The sequence below is a fragment of the Aotus nancymaae genome, unplaced genomic scaffold, assembly GCF_030222135.1.
Source record: "Aotus nancymaae isolate 86718 unplaced genomic scaffold, 86718_ANA_hifiasm-v0.15.2.pri h1tg000108l, whole genome shotgun sequence".
NCBI lineage: Eukaryota > Metazoa > Chordata > Mammalia > Primates > Aotidae > Aotus > Aotus nancymaae.
Genome location: NW_026988523.1, coordinates 17,166,848 through 17,193,698, shown reverse-complemented (window position 1 = coordinate 17,193,698; position 26,851 = coordinate 17,166,848). Strand labels below are relative to the sequence as shown.

Sequence of the window (26,851 nt, the reverse complement as noted above, 5' to 3'; positions counted from 1 at the left end):
ATCAAAATACCAGCAGACAAAATGATTCTAAGTTTTATCTGGGGATGCACAAAAACGCCCAGAGTATTTTTAAAGAGAAACAGGAAAAAGGAGAGTTTACCTTAAACCAAATATTAAAGCTTAACAGAAAGCAACACTACAATCTCAAGAAAAAGTCAAACAGATGAATATAACAAAACATATGTTTCAAACAAAGATGTGAATTTAGGGTATTTTAAAATCAGAGAGATGACAACAATTTTTTAAACCCTTTTCAAATAAATCAGATACCTAAACAAATAAATGAATTTTAAAATTCTAGAAGGATTAATATTAAAAAAAAAAACCATAAAAGATAAAAGCAACATACAATACCCAGAAGACTAAAGGTTCATATTCTACCTCACAATTTTTCTAAAATCTCACATACAAAAATCAATGAAAGACACCATGATCAAATTTAAAAGATAAACAATAGCTGGGGAGAAAATATTTGCAACATATGTAAATTAACAAAGGCCAATATCCATAATATATACTGAACACTAATTCAAATCAATTTAAAAGACAACTCGATATAAGCAAAATAATTAACAGAATATATAACCAAAAAAATTAAATTGTGCTAAACTTCACTAATAATCAGTAAATTGCAAATCAAAACTATGTGTTCTACATAGGCTCTGTTTTTTGTCTGTGATATTGACAAAAATTAAGATGACTAATATCTAGTTGATATGGTTTGAATTGGTAGCCTTTCCCAAATCTCATGTCAAATTATGATCCCCAGTGTTGGAGGAGGGGCCTGGTGGGAGGTGACTGGATCATGGGAGTGGATTTCACCCTTGCTGTTCTTGTGATAGTGAGTTCTCGTGAAATCTGATTGTGTAAAAGTGTCCAGTATCCCCCCATGTTCTGCCTGCTCCAACATGTAGGACCTGACTACTCCCCCTTCACCTTCTGCCATGAATGTAAGTTTCCTGAGGCTCCCCAGCCGTGCTTCCTGTACAGTTTGCAGGACCTTGAGCCAATTATACCTCTTTTCTCTACAAATTACTGAGTCTCAGGGAGTCACAGCAATGCGAGAACAATAGTATTTAAAAGTGTGTGCAGAAACAGGAATTGTCACACTACTGGCAAAGTTCTGGGGACAATTTGGCAGTTAAGGCATAATTACAGTATTTAGCATAAGGAATGTATTTCTTGAAATGGAAAATGGTTGAATCAAGCTATATGGGGCAATTATAGAATCTCTAAGGACATGCTGTAAGAAATATACAATAAGAAATATATATAGTAGTCCCTCAGTATCCAAGGGGGACTGGTTCCAGGACACCCTCTGACCCCCACAGATACCAAAATCCATGGATACTCAAGTCCCTTATATAAAAGGTACAGTATTTGCATATAACCTACAAAAACCCTCCTGTGTACTTTAAATCATCTCTAGATTACTTAGAACACTCAATACAACGTAAAATCTACGTAAATAGTTGTTATATGGTATTATTTAGAGAATAATGACATAAGAAAAAAAAATCTGTACAGGTGCAGGTGCAACCATGCCATTTTTTTCCCCCTAATATATTCAATCTGCAGTTGGTTGAAACCACTGATACAGGAAGACAGACTGTATTTGGTCTTAGTCCTCAGTTCCTGGCATAGATCATCTAAAACCTTTGGAATCTCTGAGTCAAAAGGATAAGAGGAACCACTTTTCTTATTCATAGTAAGCCCCTTTCAACCACACCTTACTTTATGCTAATATGGTTACTCTAGGTGGGCCCCTAGATAGATTCAGGACAGGGACTCATTTCCAGGAGAACCAACCACTGTGATTAGAGGGTTAGAATGTTCAGCCCCATCCTACCCCTACCTCTAAGGAGGGAAAGGAGATTGGAGATCTAGTTAATTACCAATAGCCAATGAGTCAACCAATCATGCCCATGTAATGGAATCTCCATTAAATTCCTAAATGATGGAATTTGTGGAAGGTCAGGGTGCCAGAAGGGTGACACACTCTAACTCAAAGCTCCTATGCCCGGAACCCTGATGGACCTCACTCTCTGTACCTCTTAATATGCTGTATCTTTTATAATGCCCTTTATAATAAACTGACAAATGTACGTAAAATGCTTTCCTGAGTTCTGTGACTCATTCTAGCAAATTATCAAACCTGAGAAGGAGACTGTGGAAATCCTCAACTAACAGCCAATTAGTCAGAAATGCATGAGGCATGGGTTTCTGAATGGCATCTGAAGTGGAGGCAGTCTCCTGTGGGACTGACTCCTTAATGTGTGGGGTCTGGCACTCTGAGTAGTGTAATCGCTGAACCGAATCATTGTTGGACACCCAGTTGGTGACTAAGGAGTTGGAGAATTGTTAGTGTAGAAACAAACCACATATTTACTGTCAGAAATGGTGTGAGAAGAAACAGATTACAGAAGTAGATGCATTTTCATTTTATTATCTTTGATCAACACACAATAAAAATTTACTGGCTGATGTAATTATCTTATCCATATTCCTTACACGTAATAGTAGACACATCAGCCCTTAGAACCACAGTACAACATGCATTTTAACACACACAGGTACCTTAAACTATAGAATAATCACATTTATGTATCCTTTTAAAAACTCAATAAAATTAACTGCTGTGAATCAAAAGACAGCATCTGAAAAACAGATGCCAATGAAACAAATACACTAAAAGAACAGACTGGAATCCTCACTAAAAATTGCTGAGTATCTCTGCTCTTTGGCTGAATAAAAGAATAACACTCACTCTATTGTCTTAGCTGAATCTTCACCTCTCAAAGCAACCTATATTTGTCAAATGGCTCCTAAGTTTCCACCTTGTTAATAACTCTTAAGACATTTACCCAGAAAAAAAAAAAAATCAAAAATTTTTTTTTAAGAATTAAAAATAATAAGAAATTTACCCAGCAAAAATTATCGTACAGGGATAGAATAAGTATAAGGATGGTCATCACAACATTATTTGTAGTAGCAAAAGACCCATAAAACTCTATGTCAATAGAAAAATGGCTAATTAGGAAAAATCCATAGTACAGAAAACTATGTAGTTATAAACAATGACACAGAACTCAATATATGTACACAACACACATTAAGTTAAAAAAAAAGCAAGTTGTAGAGTAAAATGTATAATTTGATCCTATTTAAGCAATTAAAAAACGAAATGTAACACCTAAATATATGTCAGAGTTCTGTTCACTATGATTTAGCCATACTTGCCATCTTTCTCATTATCAATCTTGCAAAGATCATTCTCATTTTAGAGTCCTTTCACAGCTTGTCCTTCTGCTTGAAAAGGAGTGATTTCTTCCCCCAAGATTTTCCCATAGCTAGCTCTCTCATGCATTCTAAAGAAATTCTAACCTTGTAATTCTTTCTTTCATGTTCTCTCTTTTCTTAACCATAGCACTTTTATAGCCTCTAAGCTTCTTAAGAGTAGTTACCTCTTATTTACCACAATATCCCCAATACCATACACTGTACCTGGCATATAGTAGTCATTCAACAAATATTTGCTGAAGAATTCATCAATGGTGATGAATAAATAAAAAGAGGAGTTCAAGTTAGGCAACCTCAACATTTCACATTTTTATGCCTAAAAAAAAAATACCCTCAACATGTGAGTCCAGACATTCTTTGCAGTCACTTTGGTTTATAGCTTCAACTGTGCTTGGAATCCCCACTCTAGCCAGCAGCTCAGAGCCAGACCCTGCTACCTCCTCACAGCACCCTCTAGGAGCCCCAAAGCTTGTGCCACCAGTTCAGTGCAGCTACCTCTTAGCCGCCTACCAGATGGCATCCCCTACCACCAGGACCATCAACTGCCAGATTAATCTCGAGCTTTGTCTCTTTGTCTACCTATCCATATCTCACTACTTTGTCCACAATGATATAGCTTTGTCAATGCCATGAGGAAAGGGAACATAATGAGAAAAGTTATGGAGCTGCACAACCAACAGAGGGGCCTAATATTCCTTTAGGATATCAAGAAACCAGACCATAATGCCTGGGAGGGCAGGTTGAAGACAATGGAGCACACATTATACTTGGAAAAAAGCATGAATCAGTCACTACTAAAAATGCATGAACTGGCCATTGACAAAACAACCCCAACTTGTGTTACATCATTGAGATGCATTACTCGAATGAGCAGGTGAAATCTATGAAAGAACTGAATGACCATGTTCAACTTAACCAAGATTAAGGGGGAGGTGAGCCTGAATCTAGCATGGCAGAGTAACGCTTTGACAAGTACATCCTGGAAGACAGTGATGATGTGAAGGAAAATAGAATCTCAGGACTCTTAAATTCACTATGCAAAAGGGAAACTTAAGCTTAGGAACTAAGTCAGACAATACTGCTTTCCTTCTGTTCCCAAACAGATAGCTGTAATTTCACAACCGAGACATCCGTACGCCACATTCCCACAATAGAGGGCCACACATCTCCCAAGATGGCTTCCCTCATCTTAATCTAAATCTTTCAGGATACATATCTTCCCTATAAACTAGCCAGGAAACTGAGTTCTGTTGAAGTTCACCCTAACAATGTCAATTACCAGTTTATCTTTTTTTTTTTTTTTTTTTTTGAGACAAGAGTCTCACTCTGTCGCCAGGCTGGAGTGCAGTGGCGTGATCTCGGCTCACTGCAACCTCCAACTCACGGGTTCAAGCAATTCTCCTGTCTCAGCCTCCCAAGTAGATGGGACTATAGGCACACGCCAGCACACCCAGCTGATTTTTGTATTTTTAGTAGAGACGGGGTTTCATCCTGTTGGCCAGGATGGTCTCGATCTCTCGACCTCGTGATCCGCCCGCCTCGATCTCCCAAAGTGAGATTACAGGTGCTGGGATTACAGGTGTGAGTCACAGCACCCGGCCTTACCAGTTTATCTTTACAGGTAGAAGACAAGGATAAAAACCAGAAGTCATCCCTTAGCCTACCCTGAGAAGAATGCATAACTGACTTTTTCCTCTTCTCCCTCTTTTCACATGTAAAATACAGATTTACTAAGGTTAATCAAAACCTCATAAGAATATAACCATTTACTCACTGCCTACGCTCCCTCCTCTATTCCTCTTGCTTGCTCTTTCCCCTTTAAATAATCAAGTTCTCCCAACCCCCTTTGGAAAAAACACAGGTCACAGATGCTCCTGTGACTGTTTTTTTCCAGGGTACATCCTCAACCTTGGTTAAATAAACCTCTAATGACAGAGACCTGCCTTAGTCACTTTTTGGTTAACAATGCCAAGCAAATCCTTAGGCTGACTTCCCCATAGCCAATGAGAGTGACTTCCCTGGTAACCAAGGCAAGGCATGCATGTTGGGTTATCCTAACTTTTCTATAAGTTGTACCAAAATACCCACTGAAATCCCTTCATTTGTACCATTCCTTCAAATAAAGAACTTTGGTCCAAAAAAAAAAAAAAAAAAAAGCCAAAACATGGGAAGGAGTAAGAGAAAAGAAAGATTTAATAGTTGGTTTATTTTCTACATGAAGAGGAAGTATCTTCTGCATTTCTGCATGGTCAGGTATTTCTTAGCAAAGAAATCTATCCTTCAAAGGACAAACCTGGAAACTTAACTATAACAGTAGACAGTAAGAGACTTATCTCTCTAGTGGTATGTGTTTACATCTCAGGGAAGATGAAACCTCAGACTATGGAGACATTCCAGGGGTTGTAAATTCTGAAACTAGTCTGATCTCCCTCCTCACCCCAAACATTGATTTATATTCCAAAGATTAAGAACCTAGGTTCCTCCTCCACCTTCTGCTCCAAGGATTAAGATTTATATTAGGAAGCAACCTCCCCTCTCAAGAGCTGGGGTTGAACAACATATGTACAAGTTCCTAGATTTGTATTTTCTGGTTCCTCAAATATCAAATGAATATTCCACTCTCATCACATTGTCCTGGGAAAGAACTAGGGCAGAGGTGAACGGGTACCGTTATTGCTGTAATAATTACTCTGTCCCTGCTCCAGAAATTGAACGTCTACTAGAAATTCTAAAATTTTAAATCCCCAACTAGAAACTAAAATTTTCATTCTAAATTTTTCCATTAAAAACATATACTTGGCCGGGCGCGGTGGCTCACGCCTATTATCCCAGCACTTTAGGAGGCCGAGACGGGTGGATCATGAGGTCAAGTGATTGAGACCATCCTGGCCAACATGGTGAAATCCTACCTCTACTAAAAATACAAAAATTAGCTGGGTGTGGTGGCGCATGCCTGTAGTCCCAACTACTTGGGAGGCTGAAGCAGGAGAATCACTTGAACCTGGGAGGCTGAGATCGTGCCACTGCACTCCAGCCTGGTGAAAGCCCAAGACTCCATCTCGTAAAACAAAAATACATACACACACACACATATATACATATATATACACACAAGTAATGTGTTTGAACTATTGGAAAATCTGTATTTATATACTAGTTCAATTATATTACAGGTTAATCTTCTGAAGACTAGTCTAAGGACCTAACCAGTAATCATAAATTGTTTTTACACAAATACTCACTTTATATTATTTGGCAAACAAAGTATTGCAGAGGTCCTCTAAAATACCATTTCTACCCCACTTCTAAGCTACAATCCTTAAGTTAATTGAGGGGAGTATGAAAATACTGCAGTCTGTGGAAGTCAGATGTAGCAAAGAATAAGGTTCATATGAAAAAACTGAGGACAATACTAATAGAGCTTCCCACTCAACTCTTTGAGATCCCAAGACTCTAATATCCTCTGACTGGGCCACATATTTGTTCCCAAGACCATTCAATGAAAAACAGATCCATTAAACTATAAATTCCTCAAGAGTAAAGGCAGAGAATTATTTTAGGGACCTCTTTATGTTATAAAACAACAAATGAGACAGTCAGAAAGCATAGTAAATGATCTTTGGAACTAGATCAGCTTGGATTTGCATCCTAGCTCCTCCAGCAGTCACTAGCTGTGGATTCACTGGCAAATTTCTCAGCCTCTTAAGGTTTTTTTTTTAATTTGCAAAGTGATAAATTTGTTTAGGTTCACTGGCAAAACTGAATGAGATATACATATGAAGTACCTGGCACATTCCATAAATGACAGTCATAAAACAGATGAAATCGTCTTCTACATTATTTCAATTTGAAGAAGCATTTCTATTTCCTAGTCCCCTAACATGTAAAAGACTAGAGAAAAAATTATTTAGCTACCCTCTAACTTATCAAGAATTTTACATTAATACTCTTTCAAAAAGAATAAGTTATTTTAGAGAAGAAAATACTGAAAGTACTAAAATCTTTGGTTAATGTGCCGCATATGACAGAAAATCAATGGCTGATTCACGACTACTCATTCAAGGCTTATTCTATAATAAACAAAATTCACCAGAAAGGGCAGATTTCTTTATTACTGGTCAACTGTTAGTAATCTGTATGTGGCTAAATATTCGGTTCCTGGAAGCTTAAGGGAAAAAGAAATACACTGAACAGAGACATTTCTGGCTTAAATTTCAGTAGAAATTAGCGAATTCTTTATAAAATGTTTCTTGGATTACCCTCCCCTAGCTCCAAACACATACACAATCTTTGAGGGGATTAAGATACTATAGACTAGGCATACTGCTATCTGATGATTAAGAGTATAGAACTAAAGTGTACAGAATCTACAAGGCTTACTCTTTGGTCAGACTCTCTCATAAACCAAAGTCTCAAGTGAGACCTTGGCACATGCTGGATCACTGTGAACTCACAGCTCACCTCTTAGAAATCACCTCAAATGTGTATTTTCCTTTCTGTTTTTAAGACAGGGTCCTACTCTATCAACCTGGCTGGAGTGCAGTGGCAATTATGGCTCACCACAGCCTTGACCTACTGGGCTCAAGTGATCCTCCAGTCTCAGCCTCTCAAGTAGCTGAGACTACAGGCATGTACCACCATGCCCAGCAAAGTTTTTTTGTGTGCATATTTTTTGTAGAGATGGGGTTTCACTATGTTGCCCACATTGGTTTCCAACTCCTGGGTTCAAGCAATCCACCTGCCTTGGCCTTGCAAAGTCCTGGGATTACAGGCATGAGTCACTTGCCCAGCCAAATGTATATTTTCAATAGTATAGGTGAAAGAGGAATTCATATCAAACAGCAGATTTGCAGGTAAAAGAACTTACACTGTGTTGTAAAATTTTAGGAGCCTGAATTATACTCTTACCAGAGTAGCTATGAGGGAGAAGGCAGCCATGAGGTAGTTTCCAGATTGCATGAAACATTTTTCTCAAAAAAGGAACTTTAAATATAACATATTTTGACTGAAACTGTCAAGAGTTCTGAGTCTAAAAATGTTTACCAGTTGTTTTAATCATAAACATGTTCTGGTCCATAGAGAGTATGTGAAATAAAGCTATAGTTTAACATAAGTGAGCTATAAATTATACTCCTCAAAAGGAAAAAGAGTTTAGGTAAATTGAGCTATTTAGAAATGTCCATTTACATTTTGAAAAACGACTGGTATATTAGTTTTCTATGGCTACTGTAGCATTACCACAAATTTGAAGGCTTAAAACAACAGTAATTTATTCACTCACAGTTCTGAAGGCAAGAAGTCCTAATTCAATTATCATTGGGTCAAAATCAAAGTATTAGCAGGATTGCACTTGGCTTCCAGAGACCCTAGGGAAGAATCTGTTCCTTATCTCTTTCAGGTTGGGGCAAATGTCAGCATGCCTTGGCTTGTGGCAATATCACTCCAGTCTGCCTCTGTGGTCACACTGCCTCATGCTCTTCAGTGGCTAGAACTCCCTCTGCCCCTTCTCTTATAAAGCCACATGTGGTAATATTCAAGGCCTACCTGGATAATCCAGGACAATCTCACCTCAGCATCATTAACTTAATTACATATACAAAGATACATTTTCTAAGTAAATTAACATTCATAGGTTCCAGAGACTAGAACGTACATATCTTCTGGGGGACATTTTTCAGTCTACCACACTGACCAAAGGTTAAGACTATAACCCACCAATGAATATAACCAACTCCCCACAGACAACACTTAAGTCTTTAACAACTACATGTAAGTTGTTTCCTTCATTTGTTTTATAACAAATGTGGAATACATTTCAGAAAATGTAACCACTTTACTGGAGGCTGAAGTAGTAGAATCGCTTGAACCTGGGAGGTGGAGGTTGCAGTGAGCCAAGATTGTGCCATTGCACTCTAGCCTGGGCAACAGAGTGAGACTCCATCTCAAAAAATAATAATAATTAATTAATTTTTAAAAAAGAAAATGTAACTACTTTTATATTACTTAGATTATCTCATTTTCCCACAAAGTATTTTTCTTCATTTGTTTGACATACACTTCCCTAAGCACTATGAAACAAAGAAAAACTAAGATGCCTTCTCTCTTTTAATAAGGTATCTGTCCTTTTCTTCCAGTTACTGTCCCTTCTGAACAGAGTAAAATAAAGGTTACATCAAATTAACTCTCTCAATCTTTAGCTTTTTTCTTTTCCTTTTATGTTATATTACCCAACATGTGAATGAGCAAATAATTTCTTCCTTAATTAAAGGAATGCTTGCTTACAAGATACTGGTGTTAAGATTTTAGAAATTTACTCAAGATTAGGCAAACCAAGAAGCAATAACAAATTCTGAGTAAGCAATCCAACCGCCATCATAACACTGCCTGCAGTAACTATTACCTCATAAAAACCACTTTCAGCAGTTCAATCTAAATCTACAGCTGTAAGACAGATACTAATTTCTGTAAGCTTCTAAAGACACAAACTGTTCTTTATTGAAAAGCTTGTCACTGTACTAAACATCTGGAATACTCATCTAAATTACTTTTGGTAACCTAATAGCTTCTTTATTTAAAAAGGCAATACCAATTCCTAATTGGATTTTATCTCTTCCACACTGTGGACACACAATAGGAAGCATTCAAAGGTGATTTGACAAATCTTCATTATCCGGTCTTAACTTTTTGAATACTAGTAATAAACTTAACATTTCTAGACTCTCAATAACTAAGCTGTGTTACAAGGAAAATACATGTTTTTAAGATTTTTAAAGCTTCCCCTTAAAATGTAGATCTAGATAATTTAGTATGATCTGTGCTTCCTACCACATTTCTCCCATCACCCATCACTATCTCATCCCCTCTAACACCACCCCTGCCCCCACTACAGACACAGATACTTTAATAGCCCAATTAAATCTGTTTTTAAGGTTTCAAGATACACCCATCACGGTCAAATATGAGTCAACACTAATTATAACAGCAGCAGCCTTATTTTCTTTCTGTCCCTTTGCGTACCCATATTAGACACTAACTGATCCATAATGGAAACCAGCTGAGTTCAACAACTTAGGAAACATTTAATGAGCTATCATGTGATAGAAAATGAGAACCTCCAAGAATGTATTAACTACTGAGGTGGACACTCTCTGAACATGTTTTCAATATGATTTGATAAATGCTAAAAAAAGCATAAATAAGCAGTCAAACGGGAGAGCAGAAATTAGAAAATGTTTCCTGGAGAAAGAGACTCATCCTTGAAAGAAGAATTTAAGGTTAAGTGCAAGTTAACCAACATAACACTGTGAGGAAGGAAAGCAGGCCTGAAGGACCAACATAATAAGGAAAGGTACACTCAGCATAGCATGGCTGGGAAACTCCAAGTAGTTCACTATTAAATGAGTGGAAAAGAAAGTAGGGAGTACAGCCCCAGCACAGGGTGAGGCTAAAGAATTTAAATGTGAACTAGATCAGTGAGACCTAGAAAGCAATACAAAAGTGTCAAGAAAGATCCATAGTGCAATGATGAAGAGATCACCTCTGGCAACAGTAAAGGATGGATCTGAGAAAGTCAAGAATCCTAATCTGTGCAATAATCTGAAGAAGAGATGAGAAAGGCCTACAGTAAAGCTTTTAATAAGAATAAATACATATACACATATATATACTCAGTCCTCCCTGAGTATCCATGGGGTTCTGAAGATGCCCGGAGACCAGAGACACCAAAAGCCACAGATGCTCAAGTTCCTTACATAAAATGGGGTAATATTTGCATAACCTACACACATCCTCCCTATTCTTTAAATCATCTCTAGATTACTTACAGTACCTCATAAATGCTATGTAACTAGTTGCTAGACTGCAATTTTTTTTTTTTTTTGAGATGGAGTCTTGCTCTATTGGCAGGCTGGAGTGCAGTGGCACAATCCCAGCTCACTGCAACTTCCACTTTCCGGTTTCAAGCAATTCTCCTGCCTCTGCCTCCCAAGTAGTTGGGACTACAGGCACACACCATGCCCGGCTAATTTTTTTTGTATTTTTAGTAGAGACAGGATTTCATCATGTTGGCCAGGATGGACTCACCTTGTGATCCGCCCAAATTACTGGAATTACAGGCGTGAGCCACCTTGACTGGCCTAGACTGCATTTTTAAAATTTATATTACTATCATTATTTGAGACGGGGTATCGCTCTGTCACCGAAGTTGGAGTGCTGTGGCGCAATCAAGGCTCACTGCAGCCTCAACCTCCTCAGGTTTAGGTGATGTTCCCACCTAGGCCCCGAGTAGCTGAGACTATAGGTGTGCACCACCGAGCCCAGCTAATTTTTGTATTTTTTGTAGAGACAGGGTCTCACCATGTTGCCAACCCTGATTTCAAACATTTGGGCTCAAGTGATCCATCTGCCTAAGTGCTGGGATTACAGGCATGAGCTACCTTGTCTGGCCAAAAATTTGTATTATTATTATTAATTAATTAATTTTTTTTTTTTGAGACCGAGTCTTGCTCTGGCACCAGGCTAGAGTGCAGTGGTGCAATCTCGGCTCACTGCAACCTCCGCTTCCCAGGTTCCAGTGATTCTCCTGCCTCAGCCTACAGGCGCGTGCCACCACACCCAGCTAATTTTTGTATTTTTAGTAGAGACGGGATTTCACCACATTGGAGCCAGGATAGCCTCGATCTCCTGACCTTGTGATCCACCCACCTCAGCCTCCCAAAGTGCAGTCTTGTATTATTTTTAAACTGTTGTACTGTTATTTTTTATTGTTTTTTTTTTTCTCAAGAGTATTTTTCCATCTGCAGTTTATTGAATCCAAGTATACAAAACCACGGATACAGAGGGGTGACTGTATTTATGGATCCTTAGAGATTCCTGGACTGAATCAAGAACATCTACTTTGCAGTACCTAAAAAAGAATTCTCAAGCCTAAATGGGGAAATGGGCTATCTTCTTTTATTCCTTCTTAGTTTTTTTCAACTCTACTGCACAAGAAGCTACTGCTATTAAAGACAGTTACAGATTCATTCTTGGAAAGGTAAACCTACGGGGACAACAGGTACTGCTTTACTTCCATCCCATTGCCACATGAATAATGGACGTCCTTATCATCAACATAAATACAAATCTAAAAGGAATCTTATAATCTAACCACAAGGAAATGGTCAAATACAGTATGGTTCATACACCTGAAGTATTATGTAATCATTACAAATGTTACCTAGCTATGGCATAGAAAATGTTAATGATATTTAGATTTTATTATTATTAATGTTTTTGAGACAGGGTTGCCCAGGTTAGAATGCAGCAGTGTGATAATGCCTCACTGCAAACTCGAACTCCTGGGCTCAAGCAATCCTACCATGTCAGCCTGCATAGTAATTGGGACTAGAGGTGTGTACCACCACACTCAGCTAATTTTGTTTATTTTTCTTTTTTATAGAGACAAGGTTCCATTATGTTGCCCAGGCTGGTCTTGAACTTCTAGTCTCAAGTGATCCTGCTGCTTTTGCCTCCCAAAGTGCTGGATTACAGGTGTGAGCCACTGCACCCAGCCTAGATTTTAAAACAAACATAAATTTAAATCTACATATAAAATACAGTTGAAACTATGTTTTAAACAAAATCAACCCCAAATCCAAAATTTATTTCCCAAAGGAAACAGAGCAAAATGTAACAGCGATTAAGTACTGAAAGCATGATTTTTCCCACTTCTTCGATTTCCTAAATTAAAAAAATAAATTTTAAAAATGAATAAAGCAACAACTGAATACTATTACAATATTTTATTCAAAGACAATTTAAGTCATTTATGTATTTTCCCTGATTCTTAGCTCTTAAAACTACTTCCAAAAGGAAAAGCAACATATTGAACATAGGGATTAAAAATAAAAACAATCCATTTAAGAAATGAATGATAGGCCAGGTGCAGTAGCTCACACCTGTAATCCCAGCACTCTGGGAAGCCAAAGAGGGAGGATCACTTGAGGCCAGGAATTTGAGACCAGCCTGGGCAATATAGCTAAACCCTGTCTCTACAAAAATAAAAAATAATAATAAAAAAATAAATTAGCCAAGTACGATGGTGCACACCTATAGTTCTACCTACTCAGGAAGCTACGTTGGGAGGATTCCCCGAGCCCAGGAGCTCAAGGCTGCAGTGAGCTATGATCATGCCACTGCACTCCAGTCTGAGCAACAGAGGGAGGCCCTGTCTCTAAAAGAAAAAAAATGAGAAAAAAAAAGGAATGATGGATAATTTATCTTGTAAAATTTCTTTCTCACTGACACACCAATATTGTCTTAATTTTCCTAAATCAATTATTTCAAAGATTACCCAAAAGGTTTCAGAACAAATTAAACTGACATTAATAATGTTATCTACATTATACACAACTGTAATATTATCTTTTCAAGTAATGGAGAACTCCTGAGAAAAAAAATTTCAGGAGACTGCACTAACAAATTATCACAGAGTAACCCAAACTGATAAACGGGACCTATAGTTCAATGAATCTGTAACAATTCTAATAACATTAAGAATAAAGAAATTTAGTCTTACTATTCTAGATAGTAATTTAATATTTGAGAGCCTTTAAAAACATACAATTATAAGGAAATGTTCTTAGAGGATAGTACCTCACAGCTATATATATATTTTTTAAAAAGCACCTTTGCACGAATTCAATGAGCCCTGTTTTCTTCACAAATATGCTAAAAATTTTAAGATCAAGGACAAAAGGATAGGTTCACTAAAACTAAACAACAGATCTAACTTCTAATCTTGCCAAGTATATTTATAAAAGCAGAGATTTTCTGAATTTGATATAACTCATATAAAACAAAACTACAGGCTAGGCACGGTGACTCACAGCTAGTAATCCCAGCACTAGGTGTGGGAGGCTAAGGTGGGTGGATGACTTGACATCAGGAGTTTGAGACCAGCCCAGCCAACATGGCGAAACCCTATATCTACTCAAAATACAAAAATTAGCCGGGCCTGGTGGCAGGCGCCTGTAATCCCAGCTACTCTGGAGGTTGAGGCAGGAGAATTGCTTGAACCTGGGAGGCGAGGCTACAGTGAGCTGAGATCTCACCAATGCACTCCAGCATCGGGAACAAAGTGAGACTCCACCTAATTTAAAAACAACAGGCTGGGCACAGTGGCTCACCATTGTAATCCCAGCATTTGGTGAGGCCTCGGCGGGTGGATCACGAGGTCAGGAGTTCGAGACCAGCCTGGCCAAAACGGCAAAACCCGGTCTCCACCAAAAAATACAAAAATCAGCTGGGTGTGGTGGTGCTCACCTGTAATCCCAGCTACTTGGGAGGCTGAAGCAGGAGAATCGCTTGAACCCGGAAGACAGAGGTTTCAGTGAGTATAGATCATGCCATTGTACTCCAGCCTGGGCAACAGAGTGAGACTCCATCTGAGAAGGAGGAGAGGAGGAGAGGAGAGGACAAGACACTACATAGTAATTTCTGGCCAAAATAAGCAATACAGGTTTAGGACCCCAATAAGAAAATCTAAACCTATTTGGACATGGACATGATACTCAAAAAGTCATGCTAAAAAGATGCTCACTAGAGCATTTCAGATTTCAGATTTTTTAATTAGGGAATGCTCAACTGGTAAGTAAAATGCAAATATTGCAAAATCCGGGGAGAAAAAGTCTGAAATCCAACATACTTCTGGTTCTCAGGATCTTGGATAAGGGTCACTCGATCTGTACAGCATGCTTTCCCTACTCCCTCAGTCCCTTGTCATTTAAACAATCTGCAAAGTGACAGTTTTGTTCCTACTTGTGTAAGGAAACTTTTGGGGTGTTCTCTCATGATATAATCAACACATATAAACCTGGTGAAAAGAAACAGCCGGGCACACTGGCTCACGCCTGTAATCCTAGAACTCTGTGAGGCCAAGGCGGGTGGACTGCTTGTGCTCAGAAGTTGAGATAGGCCTGGGCAACATGGCGAAACCGCGTCTGTATCAAAAATAGAAGAAAAATAGCCGCGCGTGGTGATGCGCGCCTGTGGTCCCAGCTACTCAAGAGACTGAGGTGGGAGGACTTTTTGGCCCCGGAAGGCGCAGATTGCAGTGAGCTGTGATCGCGCTACTGAACTCCAACCTCGGCAAAAGGGACCTTGTCTTTAAAAACAAAAAAAAAGAAAGAAAGAAAGAAAAGGAAAAAAAGAAAGAGAGAGGAAAAAAAGGAAAAAGAAATTGAGGCGCCATGTCAATATTTAAAGACAATTATTTAGGAACTTAGGCCCCGCCTCCACGGGTGGGGCCTCGGAGGCCAGGCGGCCGCCATTTTAGAGCTGAGGAACCCACTCTCCGGAGAGGCATTCATAATGGAGAAGAGCCAGCGTTCGGCCGGCTGGGAGGGGCCAGAGGCCTAGATCGAAGAGAAAGGCCTGCCTGCCAGCATTGTAAGGCCCAGCGATCATGAGACGCGCCCCAGAACACAGAATACAGTGTCCAGCTTTGATGTGTCCTCTCCGGAGTCACTTCTGAGCCAAATCATGGCTCTGCCACTTGCTGGTTACGTGGACAGTCCCTGAACCGAAGCCGCCATTTCCTTATATATAAACTGGGAGTTCGTTTTTCCCCATCAGATTAGCAGAAAGTTAGAATGATAATATCCAGTTTGGGCCAAGTCGTTGCGTGCCCTAGCCGTTCTACTTGGAGTGGATAATGAGCAAAACATGGCATTACCTACGGACATTTTAAAAGTATCTATCCTTTTTCCCCACAGTTTCACTTCCAGGCACTAGTTCTAAAGAAGTACACATATACACAAAAAGTCATTTGTGAAGATGTTTAATGCCATATCGTTTGCATGCTAAAGAAACTGGGGCGGGGGGGAATGCAGATTAATAGGAAACCGGTTAAGAGAACGCTGCTACATCCAATCAGGATTATCATCATCCATCCAAGAAAGAGCTACATGTAGGTACTGCCTTTTTTTTTTTTTAAATCCAAGACATTAAGTTTAAAAAGCAGAACATTATATATATATGGTCTTATTTATTCAAATACAGGCACACAAGATGCCTACCTAATACTACTTAATGCCACATGCACTATTCCTTTTAGGTATTTATTGAGAGCCTATTATGTACCACATATTATTTTGGATATTGGAAAATCAACAGTAATTAAAATTCCTGCCTTCTAGTAATGGGAGACTAAAAGAAAATATAAATAATAAAATTCAGGCTGGATGTGGTAGCCAAAGACTGTAATCCCAGCACTTTGAGAAGCCAAGGTGAGAGGACTGTTTGAGACCAGGAGTCCAAGACCAACATGGGCAATGTGAGACCCCTCTCTCTACAAAAATAAAGAAAAAAGTAAGAAAATTAGTGTGCGTGTGGTACACTCCTATAATCTCAGCTACAAAGGAGGCTGAGGTAGGAGGATCATTTGAGTCCAAGAGTTGGAAACTACAGTGAGCTATGATTGCCTTACTGCACTCCATCCAGCCTGGGCAACATAGCAAGACCCTATCTCTTTAAAAAAAAAAAAAGAAAAATGAAGCAAAGTGAAATAATAATGACAGGAGTATGTGGATCAACATAAAAATAAATGTAGGGGAAAACTAGATGGCACAGAATGTGAGGAGACCATGAGAGGGATTTTTTTTTTATGGGAATAATAACACCACCTTCCTTAATAAAGGATTAAATGAGATAAAACCTGTAGAGTTCCTAGTGCAGAGCCTGGTGGTTGAGACTTCAATGTCTACAGCCTGACTTGCCTAGGTTCAAATCTGGACTTTGTCATTTCCTTATCTGTGTCTTGTTGGAGACATCATTTAAACTTCTCAATTCCTCAGTTTCCTTGTCTATAATGGAAATGTGATGTCATACCACCTCAGAGTTGTAAGGATATAGTAAGTTTTAGATGTAAAGTACCTGGTACAGTCCCTGGCTCATATTAAGCATTGAAGCTATATTATAGCCATCTCTCATTATCATCACCATCATCATTACTTGAGGCAGAGCTTTGAAGCCACACTTGCTGAAGCTCTGGTTGTTCCTTCCTTCAGCATCCCCAGCTGATACTTGCCCAACACTTTAAGGCTTAAAATTTCAAGAAGCCTATGCCTCATTCAAACTTTTCAGCTCACCTGGAACAATGGTCGCTTCATTTTTTAAAACATTTACTGAGGTGAAATGAACCATTTTAAATTGAACATTTACTGGCATTTAGTACATTTACAGTCTTATGCAGTCACTAACCCCTAGTTCCAAAACATTTCCATTACTCCAAAGTAAAACCCCTTATCCATTGAGCGGTTTCTCCCCCATCTCCCAAACCTCTGGCGATCACCAATATGCACTCTGTCACTATGGATTTTTCTATTCTGGATATTTCATAGAAATGGACTCATGTAATATGTGGCCTTTTGTGACTAAATTCTTTCACTTGGCATGTTTTCAAGATTTGTCCATGTTGATGTTTTAACATGCCTCGTCAGTACTTTATCCCTTTTGTGGCTGAATAATATTCCAGTGTAAGTTTACACCGCATTTTGTTTATCCATTCATCTGTTGGTGGACATCTGGACTGTTTCCATTTTTTTGGATATCATGAATAGTGGTGCTAGGAACCTGTGTGTTACATGCTGGGTTGCATGTCCCCTACTTTGGATACTTCTGGTTTAGTGGTAGGAGAGGTCAAGAATGCTAAAGGTATTACAAAAGGTCTTAGAAGAGGAATAGGAGGAAAGAATGAGTCTAAAATGGTCTGAAGGAAGAACAGGTATTCCATGATGTCAGATCAAAAACAGAGGAGGTAAATAATAGGCAGTGTCATAAGTGAGGGAAAAGGACTGGCAGGGGAAGGCTAACACTGAAACTTTCCTTGGTAATAGAATGTTCTACTTCTTGAGAGGTGGTTACATGGGTGCACATACACACACACACACACACATGCAAATGTATATATGTATGTAAAAGTTGTAAATGTATGTATACACATACATGTATACGTACACAGTACATGTATGTATATATTGTACAATACATATACATGTGTATGTGTGATACACGTATGTAGGTATTATAATACATATAAATATACACATCATACATGTTTACATGTATTTATATGTGTATACATATATACATAAAACATGTATATATGTAAAAATTGGTGTGTATTTTTGTACACAATTGTTACTCAATAAAAAATTTCAAAAGATGAAAAAAAAAGACAATTATTTAAGAGGGGGGTGGAATGCTACACTATCAACCAGACTTGTGAAAAATAGGGTTACAGGACATCCACAACTCCTCCAACACCCCATTACCACCCTGAACACTTTTTAAAATACAGAAGCTCAAGAACTTGAAAGTAGACACAAACTCATCCCCAAGATCCAAGCCAGGGACCAATGGATCTCACTCTCACTTTTCTTTCTTCACATACACCCCTTACAAAGTGCTTTACTCTTTACAAAGACCCCTTTACCTACATTACCTCTTATATCTTTTCAAATAATCTGTAAGGTCAGTGAGGGTGGCATTTTTAATTTTTTTAACAAAAGAATATAGACTCAGAAAGGCCAAGAATCTTGCCAGTAGTGGAAACAGACCTAGAAACCAAGTCTCCTGAATTCAATTCTGAACCTCCTTCGACTTACTACACACAATACTAGCCCTTCTCTAATATAGTAAAGCCTTCCAAAAAACATTTGGCTGGGTTCCAAGACAGCAATCCCAGACTGAGTAAGACTCTATATAGCAAATAGTGTAAATAGTGAGGATTTAATGCAATTACTGGCATGGAGGCACACATCTTTTTTTTAAGTGAATTAGTTGGCTTTAAAGTAAATCAACATGGTGTGTGAATGGTGGGGGAAACAAGCAGAACACGCTTCTTAAGAGAAGTCAAAATGAAGTACTGTCAATTTGCACATTTCTCAATAGTGAATAGAGGTAGTAGTAATCAATACAGGAAGGAAAAAAAAGACAAGAAAGAGTGGACAACTAGGAAACTACATAATGTTTTATTTTTGGGAACTCACCCCATATCAAAATAACTTAAGATTGAGAACATTAGTTTATAGAATACTAAGAAGGAGAGAGAATTTTATTTAGCCATCAAAAAGAAATTCCTGTCAAAATTGCTGGCTCTGAAAGAGAGTTGATCGGAAATCCGAAGCCCATTTTTAGATCCCTTATTGGTACTATACAGTTTAAATTCACTAATTATTTTACCCTCTCAATTTTTCTATCTGCAAAATCAAGTAACACTTTATGCAAACTACTTTCTAATGACCTTAGAAGGCAGAAATGATGTCTAAAAAGGTAATGATCAATATTTTATTTCCATTAGCCACTGAAAAAACAAGTATTTCTCAAGCATCTATGTGCACAGTACTAAGCTAAAAGTGTATAGAAAGCAATGGCCTTTATAATCTAGATGAATAAACCAGAGAGAAATACAAAGTAATGATTACGTGACAAAATTGCAACATCTCAGAGAAAGAGATTTCACAGGATTTGCGTTGAACACAGCAATCAAAAAAAATGAAATTGGATTTAATCAGGATAGAATATAAAAAGAGTAGTTATAAAGTTCAGGTAGGCAGAGAAGAGGCAAGTTGGTTGCTACATCCTCTGGGTCCCCAAAACATACTACTCATTTATTATTGCATTGAAAACACTGTACAGTAGTTTATTCGTCATTGCCACTTAAACTATAAATTCCCCAAGGACAAAGACCTTGTTTGATTCATTTTTCTATTCCTAATCCCTTGCACAGGGTCTGGCATACAGAAGATAAATATTTTTTGAAAGGCAAAGTTAACACAGAATTCCCGACTTAAATTACTACATCTTAACCTAAGCTATTTGTCCAGATCATTTACTTATTGTCTCTCAACTCCAAAACTACCCTCCCAGACTCTACGTTGTTGTGGCTGCGACTGCAACTATATTTCACCAACTCCTTTGCCAGCTGGGATCCCGTTAGGCTTTGTCAATAGCAGCAGTAAGTGAAGACTGGAAAACAGCAAGGTGGGTGACAGGACATCCTTCCAGTTCCTGTCAGTAGCAACTGCACCCCTGACCCTGGCAGTTAGCAACTAGTTCCAGTCTCCAGCTTTTTGTGGTTCTCCCAGAACCAGCAACAACACATGCCTCATATGTACTAGCACCAACTGCACAATGCCGACCTACTCAAAAGTCCAGCACCAGGACCACAGAACCTCTTCTCTGAGCTCTTAGGTTCTGGTTACTGTAATGTTCCCCCCCACACACCCCCTTTTTTTAAACATTCATCTAACCAATTCCCTATATTAAATCCTCTGTTGAAATTCCTACCAAAGTGTCTGTTTTTCCTACTGGACCCTACTATACTATAAAACACAATGATTCTAACTGTTCTCAGATATCCTGCTGCTTCACTGAAGGGGAAAGTAAACAAAATTTGGGTTATTTTATAGATAAAAACTATTTTATAAAGGATAACTTGAAACACTCTAAATTTGCTTCTGTTAAGCTGCAGCATAAAAATCACTTAACTTTTATGATTTAAACTACATTGTTTAAATGAGAGAAAAAATGAGAAATAATTTTACAAGTGCAAGTTACTCCAAGCACACACACTCACCTCCTTTAATGTAGCGCATATCCTAGAGATAATGTGAAATGATAAAGTTGTTCTGCTATTCCCCAGTGGTCCCAGTTCTCATATTCTCTCAGTGTGGCATGAGATCCTGATTCTTACATTTAAAGGTCCTCCACTCCTAGCCCCCCTCCCACTCCTGCTGCTCAATAAGGTCCCTAAATTCAAGCTAACTACTTAAGAAACAGCAATCTGTTCCAACACCAAAGCTTAGCTGAACGTATTGGTATGTTGTTCTGCCTTCCTGAGGGATTTTCAAGCATGACTTTTTTTTACTAAACGTGATTTTCATTTTATGCATCGATTTCAAAATCTAACCTCTTCATACAACTGCACTCTATAGCACAGAAACAAACAAAAAAATCCCCCTTGCAGAAGAGCCCATAAGTAACACATTTGTTGAAAATAAATGACCAAAAAGCTTAGATGTTTTCATTTGGCCAGCTACTTCACTTAATAGTACGCCCTCATTAGAAAATTTAACCCAAAGTTAATTTCAAAACTAATTTTTCACCATTGTACTTAATACAGATAAACTGATTTCTAAAAATTATGATAAATGGCAAACATGTCAATTCTCGAAATGGGAGACGGTAAATTTAAGCAATAGAAATCTTACAATTTTTAGTAATGTATATAGCTCCTGAGCATCCAACAAGAAATATCACCAAGCCCAATCATATCACTCTGCCTCAGTTGCCTAAAAACCATAAGGCAAAGAAGAACTACGAACATGTCCAGTTCCACTGGAGTTGCTCCACATAACATAAAATGGGATAGTGAGTCACCTATGCTCTTAGCACCTATGGTCAGGGACTCATCACTTAGCTCCTACCCGGCAACACAGTAACACTAGCTTCTACTTAAATGCCAAGAGTCCCATTACCATAGTCAGAATTATCTATGTTAAGACCAATCAAACTGCACTTCCCACAAGAAATATCAGAAGATACAGGAGACATACTTAGTAGAAAGGGTAGAAGATCAGTGGGCAAACAGTCAGGATATCTGGACCTTTAAGGAATGGACTGTATAAATGTTATTGTACCTTTGTACTCCAAATTATATGGAGACCTACTCAGTGTTAAATGCAAATAAAGTCAATAAATTACTATGACAGCTAAGATGTCAGATGAGTCAATCAAGAAATTAAACAACCAATGTCTAATGACAATGTCTGACTTCCACAGTGTGTGCAATAAACAACACGAATTAAAAACCAATGGTGGATCTGTACGTGTGCAGAGTACATAATCTCCTATTTTTCCTTTTTTAAAAGCTGCAAACTATGATGCATTCTTAGTTTCTCCAGAATTTAATAAATGAGTCATTACAAAACTATGAAGTGCTTTAAGTTATACTTAACTTACTGCCATCATTTTAATAAAGTGAGTTTTAATGTTAACTCATTTCTCTCGCTGTAAGAAATTATGCTTCTTTGCTAATGTATAGAAATGAAACTGTCACTGAAACATCTGGTTACGTATTATTCATTAGGCATATACATCACCTTTACTCCAAAGTCTGTATAATATTAACACAAATCATGAATAAATCAGATTAGACACACAGACGTGACACCACAAACTGTAGGTCAGTAATAAAATTCCAAAGATGTGTGCTGACCTGGTCTGTATTTCTATCTATTCGAACCTGGGAGCTAGCTGAGTGCTTCACACAGGCAGAAAAAAACCCCAAATTCCCAATTCTGCATGGTCTATGTGATGTGAGTGATTGTAACTGGAAATTTTTCTACGCAGCACACTTTAGGACTACTAGCTTATTTTTCAAATAAACGGATTGGCCTGACTTGGGCAGTTTTTCCTCATAAATCTGTCTCTACCATAATTAATCTCAAATGTGGATGCCACAAGAGTACCTGAGGGAAATAACTATAATCCTTACAAAAAGTGAGAGGCCATATTTGCTGTGTTACCTCTAGAAAAAGGAGTCAAATATAATAATTACCTAATATTTTACTAAAAAGTAGGTTAAGAATACAATCAAGATTTTTAAAGATACTTGTTGACTGTGGTAAGTAAAAATTTCAGGGGAAAAAGGGAATAACCAAGAGTCATATTGCTGCTATTTAAATAGTTTATAAATCAAAGGATCAAATTTCACTATAAAACAAACTCTTACACCAATCTAAGTTATTAAAATATTCAACAATTGCACTTAATGCAAAGCAGATTGATTATCTACCAATTACACTAAGTATTCCAGCTGATCATCTTGGAACTACCAAAAGTAGATTATGTAATGCAAATCGCTCGTACATTAGTTTTAAACATAATCCTTGGTTTAAAACACTGAAATCATGCCTTTATTTTAATTAAAAAAAAAAAAAAAAGCATATTACTAAAATACCAGGTGTATATCTATATCTTTCCTTTTCACAGCACCTCAAAGAAACCTGAAATCTTCAAACCATTTTACAATGTAAAGTTACATTCTCTAAAACTTCCAACGACCACGAAAAAGATACCCAAAGGGGCTTCAAATAGATTAGTCTATAATAGGTCTTAGCGGGCAAATAACTGAAATGAACCTCAAAGTTTGAGATCAATTTTTACTCACACCGTCTCTGAAAGCAAGAAGGCGACTTCTGTAGAAGGGAAACGATTCTGACCAGCGGGACGTGGGCTCTCGGCAACAGTGGGTACAAGGATCTCAGCGTCAACGACAGGGTTCAAAACGCGAAGCTTCCCGCAGAAACAACCCAAGACACCCCCTCCCCCCACGACTCCTCCGGGGTACGCTCGCGGCTTTAGAAAGCAGCAACAGATACTCCAAAGCAGGAGGCGGCACTCCAGGAATGTCTGAAGCAGAAGGGGTCTCCCCAAAGCTTACGAGGAACCCCGACGCCGAGCAGCTCCTCTACATGCGAACCCAGACTCCAACCCCTCAGGAGAAAGGAGCGATATCTGCACAAAGTGCCCCTACCCCACCCCCACGGTGCAGACACACATCCCTGGCAGCGAGGGAGAAGCCCAGAGAAAAAACCCGCATTCCACTCCGTCCGCCTCCAGAGTAGGGCGGCAGAGAGGCTGGGGCCCACGCCCCCCGGAGGCCAGGGGGCCACGCCGCAGCTCCGGCCTCCGCGCAGAGCAAAGCGCAGCGAGAGGTCCGCGGCGAAGGAAGGAATCCCGGCGCCTCGCCGACCCGGTCCCCAGCAAACCTTCTCTCCCACCACCCCTGACGACAGGGGAACAATGAGAAGCCGCCTCCCCCGCCGTCCCCGCCCCGAGAGCGGCCGGGGGCGGCGGCGGCGCCATGTCCCCTCACACCCCCGCGGACGGACACACACTCCCCCCTCGAATGCGCGGCCCCCGTCAGCCGCCTGCAACCCGGCCGAGCGGACGCGCGTTCCGGACTGCCGCTCCCGCGCCCTTCGCCTCCCCGCCCGCCCCACTCACCGGCTCCTGCCCCAGGCAGGGGCTCCGCTGGCCGCGGCCGGAGCGAGACTCAGGTACCAGCCGACCCCGCCGGCGCCGCCGCACAATATGGCGAGCCTCGGCTTCCGCAATGGAGCTCGGGAAATACAACAGGGGCCGCTCAATATTCATGAGAGACTGAGGGGAAGCCGGCTCGGCCGGCGCTGCGGGGAGGGCGGGAAGGAGCGAGCGAGCGAGGGGCGGAGGCGCGGGACGAGAACGTGCACGGCGCGGGGAGGCCCGCGGCGCGAGGGGAGGGTGCGCCGCCGCGTGTTGACCTGAGGAACCCGAGCCGCCGCCCCGCCCCGAGCCGGCCGGCCACGCCCCCCCGGCGCCCACCGCGGCCCGACGCAGCCCCCAGGCTACGCCGGGATGACGGCGCCGCCACCTCGTCGTGCTCAACGTTCTGCTTGGACTCTTCTGCCCTGGCTTCGGCCCACCCAGTACACCTCCCTGGCTGGGTTCTGGGGTTTGGTCTCAGACTTCTTTCTCGTGAGTTCGTCCTCTTAAACCCATCCCACGCGGCGGAAATTCACACTAGGTTTTGGTCTGCAGAACTTTACATGAACTTCGGCACCCTTCCACCCTCATACAGCAAACACACACTTTTCATCCTTGCAGGATAAAACTGCAAGGTGTAATTACTCCAGGGAAAATGACCTTCCACTCTAAACTTAGCTTAACATTCTGATTGTGGTCAACAGCTCTTACTATTTACCTTGCTGTTGCTTTATTCCTACCTCCTTGGCCCCTTCCAGTATTATTTTCTGAACTTGAGGATTTACGAAGGAAAGATTGATAGATATAATCATTACCTAAAACACAGTCAGTTAGCATCCAGTAAATTATTCGACATTTAATGCATATGAATTATGAGCTGAAGAAGTAAAAAAGAATTGAAAGTTCCTTAATCTCAAGATGTACTATTGTTGAGCTGTCACTCATGTTCTCTTTAGAAGGTAACCAACAATACCAGACCGTAAATCTGAAGGCACTTGAGGTATAAACCAATGGACTGCAGTGGGAATTGGGCAAACTAGGTTCATAGCCTCCAATGTGTGTCTAACTATGTGACTTAGGTAGATTGTATAACTCTGTACTTCTTTTCTTCCTCTGCGAAATGAGAGAATTGTATTGAATCCTAGGTCGTATCCAATTCTTTAACGCTCTAAAACTCTCTATAAGCAATTCCAAATAAATGATATGAATTTACATAGGAATTTAGAAAAGAAAAATATCAATTCCAGCTGGTGCGTTTGGGGATGCTTTCCTGAGGAGCCAGAATTTAAGATAGTCTTTGACAGCTTGTATGGGTGGAAAGAAAGAGGACAGGGGTTAAATACAGCGCATTATGTATGTAACAATCCATAAAGTAAACAAGGGCAGCGCATTTTTCTTTTTCAGTGGCTTGAAAACTTTGCTTACTATCCATAACTTTAAGTAACAAATGACAATTAGCTGACTCTACAAGCCCTTCAAGGTTAAACTCTTCCTCTAATGTGGAAAAAAGGGTCAGGAGCGGTGGCTCAAGCCTGTAATCCCAGCACTTTGGGAGGCGGAGGCGAGCGGATCCCTTTAGGTCAGGAGTTTGAGACCAGCCTGGCTAATGTGGTGAAACCCCGTCTCTACTAAAAATACAAAAAATGCCGGGCGTGGTGGCGGGCGCCTGTAGTCCCAGCTACTTGAAAGGCTGAGGCAGGAGAATCACTTGAACCTGGGAAGCCGAGGTTGCAGTAAGCCGAGATCACGCCATTGCACTCCAGCCTGGGCATCACAGCGAGACTCTGTCTCAAAACAAAAAACAAAATCAAAATAATCAGGGAGGCTCTGCTTCTCCCTTCTTGTGAAAAGTCCAAATTCTAGAGACTGTGCAGTTGCAGATGCACCTTCCTTCTTCCTTCATGACGATTGCATGTGTAGTTCGATTAAAAGAAGACAGGATGGTCATAATTTAGAACTTTTGCTCTAATTAAAGTGCTTTTGAAAATCATGATGTGTGGTTAGATTAAGCAATTCAATTGATGTTGAGAAAAGTTATCATTTGTAGAAAGCGCAGGAACTTTATGGATAAAAGTTAAATATAGTGCTTAAAAAAGACTCACAAGAGAATTACTGGAAAAATGGAAAACTTATGGGATATCTGGATTAAATGTGATTAAAAAGCTAGACCTCAGGCTAACATCCTTAATATAAAAAACACTACTGACAAATTAGTGGAACTCATTTAATCTATTTTATCTCTTACTCAGAAACTTGGCACTGGATCTCCCCTGACTATATTAATCAGGAAAGCTTATGTTATGGTACAGTAACAAACATCTCCAAAATCTACATGCCTTAACACAACAAAAGTTTATTGCTTGGTTATGCTTCATGCTTCATGTGGATCCAACTCACTCCGTTCCAGACACTCCAGGAACCAGATTGATAGAGACTCCACCATCTTGTAGCTGTAATCACACCGGAACACAGAAACTTA

General features: G+C 39.6%; 1 protein-coding gene across 2 annotated transcripts in view; it reads right to left on the bottom strand.

Annotated features, from left to right (window-relative positions):
- RNF2 (ring finger protein 2) overlaps window positions 1-24,423 on the bottom strand; it is a 48,610-nt gene extending 24,187 nt beyond the window's left edge. The window contains exon 1 of one of the 2 annotated variants that reach the window (XM_012444691.2): window positions 24,355-24,423. The gene's annotated coding sequence lies outside the window, so the exon portion shown is untranslated. Of the gene's footprint in view, window positions 1-23,515; window positions 23,775-24,354 lie in introns of those variants that run through there. The other variant, XM_012444693.3, reaches the window with a different exon arrangement.
- Between the last annotated feature and the right edge of the window lie 2,428 nt (window positions 24,424-26,851).